We start from the raw sequence: 5,712 nt of genomic DNA, 5'->3' as shown, positions 1-5,712 counted from the left end.
AAACACAAAACGAGCAAGTGCGTTGGAACGGAGACCAAAGAAGTGCGTCCCCAGGAATTCCAGTGGAGCAACGAATTCTAGTTTGACCACCAGGGAGATTTCCGCTCTCTGCGTATGTCCCGGGAGCAAAGCCGCAAAGGAAGGGTGTGTGTGTGGGGGGGGGCCCCAGAAAACAGCCCCCACCCTAGAAGAGTGATTCCCCCCAAGGACCCTTTAGGACTGGGGAGGGGGAAAATCACTCTTGTGGGGGGGGGATGTCTTCTGGTCCCGCGCCCGCCGGCGGCGGCACCAGGTTGGTGAGCCAGGGGCCGAAACTCAATCGTCGCCAGTGTTCAGGCAGCGGGTCCGCGCCCGGCGCGCGTCTCCCCGACTCTCGAGAGGATGCAGCCCTGGGATGCCCCATTGGGCTCCCACAGCCAGGCGAACACGAGGAGCTCCCAAAACAAAGCAAATGGCTGGGGAAAGGGGCGGGAGCGGGGCCGAGCACAAACAGCTCGGAGCGCGGGCGCTGCCTGCGAGCTCAGCGGACCAGCCTGGGAAGGGCACGCGCGTGGCTGCGCCCCTGGTTCTCGTCGCTAGGTCCGGGACACACACAAAGCCCGCACAGTTCCCCTTCCTCTGGGGCGGGGATGTGAGAAAACCCGAGTCGAGAGCGCTCCGGGGCCCGCCCCGCAGTCAGAGCGGCGGCTGGAGGCTGTCCGCGGCGCGGGAGGCTCAGACTTTCCTTTTGGGGGGTAAGATGGCAGGTCCGGGGAAACAAAGGAAACTTGGGCCGGGCCCCAGGAGCGGCGTGTGTGGCTCGCGAGTTCGCCCCGGGTCCTGTGTGGGAGTCGCTGGGCGCTTGTGCCAGCCTGCACGCTGCCCGACCGGGGAAACATAAAGCATCCCGCGGGGAGCCAGAGGCGCCGGCCGCCCACTTGCACGCCGGGGTCCCCAAGCCCGCGCAGGGAGAGGGCGCGGGGAGCAAGGAGGGGGCCGGGAGGCACGGAGGCGGGGAGGCGGCCAGCAGGCGCGCGCGGGGGGTGGTGGCGGAGGAGGGGAGCGCGGGTGGGCGGGCAGCGCCACGTCACGGCTATTGTGGCTGTCCCGGTATATAAGGTCCCGCCCGCCGGCCGCGCTCCCCACCTTGCCTGCGCTTGATAAGAGCCAGCGGTCCTCTACGCACGCACCCCGCATCCAGTGAGACGCGCCGCGCACCGACGGAGCGGACATGGGCAGAGCGATGGTGGCCAGACTCGGACTGTGGCTGCTGCTTCTGGCACTGCTCTTACCTACGCAGGTGAGGCCCTGGGGCCCAGAGGAGTTTGGGGTCCGCGCCCGAGGTCGGTAGGGCGGTAAGGCCGCTCCCACGGGACCAGCCGGCGTCCCTATCTCGGGCCGCGGACGCAGACGCGGATGCAGAATCTGGTATAACCTGGTCTGAGGTGGGGGTGGGAGAGGGCAATGTGGAGCCCACTTTTCACTCTCTGGAGGCTGCCCCCACCTTTTCCTCGGCCCCGGGAACAATGCGGCTCCATGCGTGGGCTAGGAAAACCCTGCCCCACCCCAGGTTCCGCGCAGCCCTTCCCAGGCAGCCTGTCGCCCACCGTCCCCTTTGAGAAGTCCGAGGCGTTAGCTGGGAAGAGAATGTGAGTTCCCCACCTCTGGAGCGCCTGGAGACCTCAGGCCCTTAGGGAAGGTCTTCCTTGGATCCCATGAGCGCCCCGCTTCTCTGTACGAGTGTCTTCGCGTCCCCAGCGCATCACACAAAGAGAGGGGACGATCCCCTTGGCGGGGGGGAGGGGGGCCGCTCTCTCCCATCCTCCACTCAGCTGGTTCGTGGATGCCAGGGAAGCCTCAGCTATCTGGCTCTATTAACCCACCCCAGTCCTGCATGATTCGAGGTTGAAACCTGGGCAGGGACCTTATGACCCTGCGCTTTCCGGGAGCAACCTTAACAGGTCTATCTCTTGTTACTCGGAACCTCGTGGTAGCCAGATTGGCTTGCTCTGGGCAGGCGGCGGGTGGGACGTTTCTGCCCCGAGTCCCCGCCAGGCTTTGTCCCCGTCAGGCCACCCCCTCCCCCGATCTTCTGTCCCGGGAACCGACCTTGCCTGCGCTGCCCCACGGGTGGCTGCGCGGTGGCCACAAGGGAGACTAGGGGCTGACCCTGGAACACCCACGCTGGGGGCGCCGGGAGGGCCAGAAGAGGCATTTGTCTCCGGCAGCTGTGGCTTGAAGTGGAGGGCAAGGGTGCCAGAGCGGGGGCTCTCCATCGCCTTCGGTTGGGACTTTCTGAGGACTGTCTCCTGAGCATTTCCTCCGAAAAGAAGAGTGCGCCAGGTCCTTAGTCCCCAGCCGCCCAGCCGCCCAGCCGCCGGGCTCACCTGGGAGCTCAGCCTGAGAGGGGAGCGCTCCTCTGCTCCCTTCCCCGGGCGGGGTAACTGTACCCTATTGTCTTGCGGGTCGGCTGCGCTCCCGAGCCTTCCACGATTTCTCGGTGGAGGAGGGGCGCGACCGTCTCATTTTCAACCAGATTTACCCCCCACCCCCCAGTTTTTTTAAGAGGGTTTAATTAAGCGAATAAATCTAGTTTGGTAGGGAAAATGTTTAATGTCAATTTAATATATTAAATTATTTTTTTGCTCTGGTTTAGAGGATCTTTTGATCCTATTGATCATCTTCTATTGATGCAGTGAGCTTAATTAAAAAAGTCACCGGATGCATCGAAGCTTTGTTGAATAAGAACAGATTACCTTCAGGGATCCCAAACCAGGTCTTGTTCCCAAACAGCGAGCTCTGTTTTAAATTACTTCCTATATCATTAATGCTTTCCTTTTAGTGGGAGTGCTTTCTCTGGAAGCACAAGCTGAATGATACCGTAGGTGCCCAATAAATATGTTTGACTTGATTGAGATTTTAAAAATTCGCCTATTTTAGATAGGATTTGTAAATTTTTTAGTCAGTGTTTGCTTAATGTCCTTATGGGTTTTAACAACAAAAAGAGCTGGGTTTACCTTATGTGTTTACAACAAAAGATAGAATGGTTTTATCTTCGGATTGATAGGCAGCCAAATAAATGTATGTGTGGCTCAGGCTTGCCTGGTGCCACGTCCTCTGTCCCGCCGCCTGTAATCAGAAGCCCGTGTAAACCCTCTTGCAGTGAGAGCTGAAATCTCCCATCTGCCTTTGTTCCATGACAAAGGAGAGATTAGCACGTGCCCCTGATAGACTGTGCATTTCTCGATTTGAAAAATACAGTGGTGAATGATGCCTCTCAGGCTGTGGGACACTGAGGGGACGTCGGTCCTTGGCCATAGCACTGGGCTTGGTGACCAGGCAGGAAGACTGTGGCTGGTGAAAACTCAACACCAAATCCTCTTGTCTGTTGTGAAGTCACCGACTTCATGGCGCTTTGGGTGAAATCATTTTGCCTTAAGGCAGGAACTTGTTATATTTTTCAGCTTAAAACAAATATTGTGGCTGTTTTCAAGAAGGGTTATATATCATTTCAAGATTTCAAGGGAGCAGCTAAGATACCCAGGGCCCCTTAAGTTAAAGGCAAAGCTGTATTAAACAAGTATGCGAAAGTTACCAAGCAAATCCAGGATAGACAGTGACTTAGTTCTCATACTGTGTGTCTCAAATTACTGTATTTAAAAATCCAAATTATTTGTGTAACTTTAAAATCTTCCCTGTCTTGGAAAATAGAGGAAACCTTTGTTCAATGCCAGTAAATCAATATACCACAGAAACTGGACTAATTTAGTTCCTTATTACTTTGTAAAGAGTTAAGGACGAAGTCATACTTTTACTAAAGAATGTTTTTGTTTGCTAATCTTTGGCTGCTGTTGCTAGGTATCTCTAGGTAGTTGGTTTTAAAACTAAAGAGAAGGATCTTGGGTGGGATTAAGTAAAAATTCAGAATGAAATGATGTGGGTAAGGGAACAACGGGAAAAGAGCAATCTAAGAATATATCATTTAAATTGCATATTAAGTATATGTGGGCACAACTGTTAATCGGTATAACTTTTTATATATTTTAGATTTATTCAAATCAAACAACTCTTGTAACAGTTTCAAGTAACTCCACCCACAGTACTTCGGCCGCCCCCAATCCAGCGAATGCCACCACCAAGGCAAGTGACGGTGCTCTGCAGTCCACAGCCAGTCTCTTCGTGCTCTCGGTCTCCCTTCTACATCTCTACTGTTAAGAGACTCAGGCCAAGAAACATCTATTCTTCCCCATATTCTAAACCCAAATCAAATGGCATCTAGACATCCAGTGTGACAAGGAAAAAAAAAAAAAAAAAGAATCTTCATTCAATGAATCTGCTAATCCCACACCTAATTTTACTGACAGAGAATGTCGAGGATCCCAAATTTAATTGGTTTGAAGAGCATGTGAAGGGTTTGACTAGCTGATGAATGCCATTATTAAATCTGCTGGAGTTTTCCTGTACAAGATGAAGATCAACAACCTCCAAAATTAGTTGAGATGATTTCCTTAAATGTGGCTTAAGAAGTATGGACCCATAAAACTCTACCTTGAAAATGAGAATAGATTTTTATCTTAGAAAGAATGTGATGTGGAACAGAGATTCAGTTTTCATTTGGTTCATTAAATTTATAAGACCATAAAATAATTAGGTAATACAGAAAGTTTTCATGATTCTACTTATACGTACATTAGGAGGAACTTCCAAGTGTTACTGTACATCCCAAGTGTACTGTTTTCAGCAGTACTGATTTAATACTGATGTACTCAAGATAATTTTATGATAAGCTCTCACTGTTCTCTTGGGAACTGAACTCTTTCCTCTGGGGCTTTGGGTTTGACATTGTGTTTGACTGTTTATGTAGCAATGTGCCAGGGCGCAATGATGGATTGGAATGACCCTAAATCCAAGCATAATGAGTACATTTGGCTTATATACTTATCAATTATTCAATAAGAGTGCTAGATTCATTTAACTAAATGATAACCAAGAGTAGTACATTGATCTCAACTAATTTCAAAATGCTTTTTATTCCTGCATATGTTGAGTACTTTTTAAAGTTTAAAAAAAAAGTGATCTGTTTTGAAGGTAAATTTGACAAATCTTGAAATTAAAAAGGCAATCATGTGAATGAGCCAAACTGTAAATCAAATATTTGGAAAGTGAAGACTGGAAGCTTGCTTATATTAAATTCAGAAAAACTTTTATACTCTTCTCTGTAAATACTTTTTTTAAAAAAATTGAATCAGAATAGCCACATTTGGAACACTTTCTGTTAACAGTCAATATTTTTAGATAGTTAGAACCTGGTCCTAAGCCTAAAGTGGACTTGATTTTGGAAAGTAAATCTTTTCACGACTGCCTCGATGCAGAGAAACCTTTTTAAAACTAGACACTCCCTAAAGTCTTTTGTTCGCATGGTCACACACTGATGCTTAGATGTTCCAGAATTGAATATGGCCACAGTAGTCTTGATAACCAAAGTCATTTCCCTTCCCCCTCCCCCGCCCGGATCTTTAGAAACCTACACTGGAACAGCCACATCCAACAGATCTCAAGCTACTGTGTGTGTGAATGAACATTCCCTCTTGTTTCATACCTGAATGCTGTACATCTCTTTTGGATTGTATATTGTGTTTGTGTATTTATGCTTTGATTCATAGTAACTTCTCATGTTATGGAATTGATTTGCATTAAACACAAACTGTAAATAAAAAATGGCTGAAAGAGCAA

General features: G+C 49.8%; 1 long non-coding RNA gene across 2 annotated transcripts; it reads left to right on the top strand.

Annotated features, from left to right (window-relative positions):
- LOC100519934 (uncharacterized) lies at window positions 1–5,712 on the top strand. 2 transcript variants are annotated; one of them, XR_014840160.1, is made up of 3 exons: window positions 1–112; window positions 1,099–1,279; window positions 4,027–5,712. It is a non-coding gene; the product is annotated as an uncharacterized LOC100519934 (long non-coding RNA). The 2 variants fall into 2 exon arrangements; XR_002343684.2 differs by lacking the exon at window positions 1–112 and adding an exon at window positions 318–734.

This window comes from Sus scrofa, chromosome 1 (assembly GCF_054392235.1).
Source record: "Sus scrofa isolate SSC_HxYL_T2T_F1_AM1 chromosome 1, Sscrofa_HxYL_maternal_Yorkshire_Landrace_v2.0, whole genome shotgun sequence".
NCBI lineage: Eukaryota > Metazoa > Chordata > Mammalia > Artiodactyla > Suidae > Sus > Sus scrofa.
The sequence above is the reverse complement of the archived record's forward strand: the minus strand, read 5'-3'. Positions and strand labels throughout refer to the sequence as shown.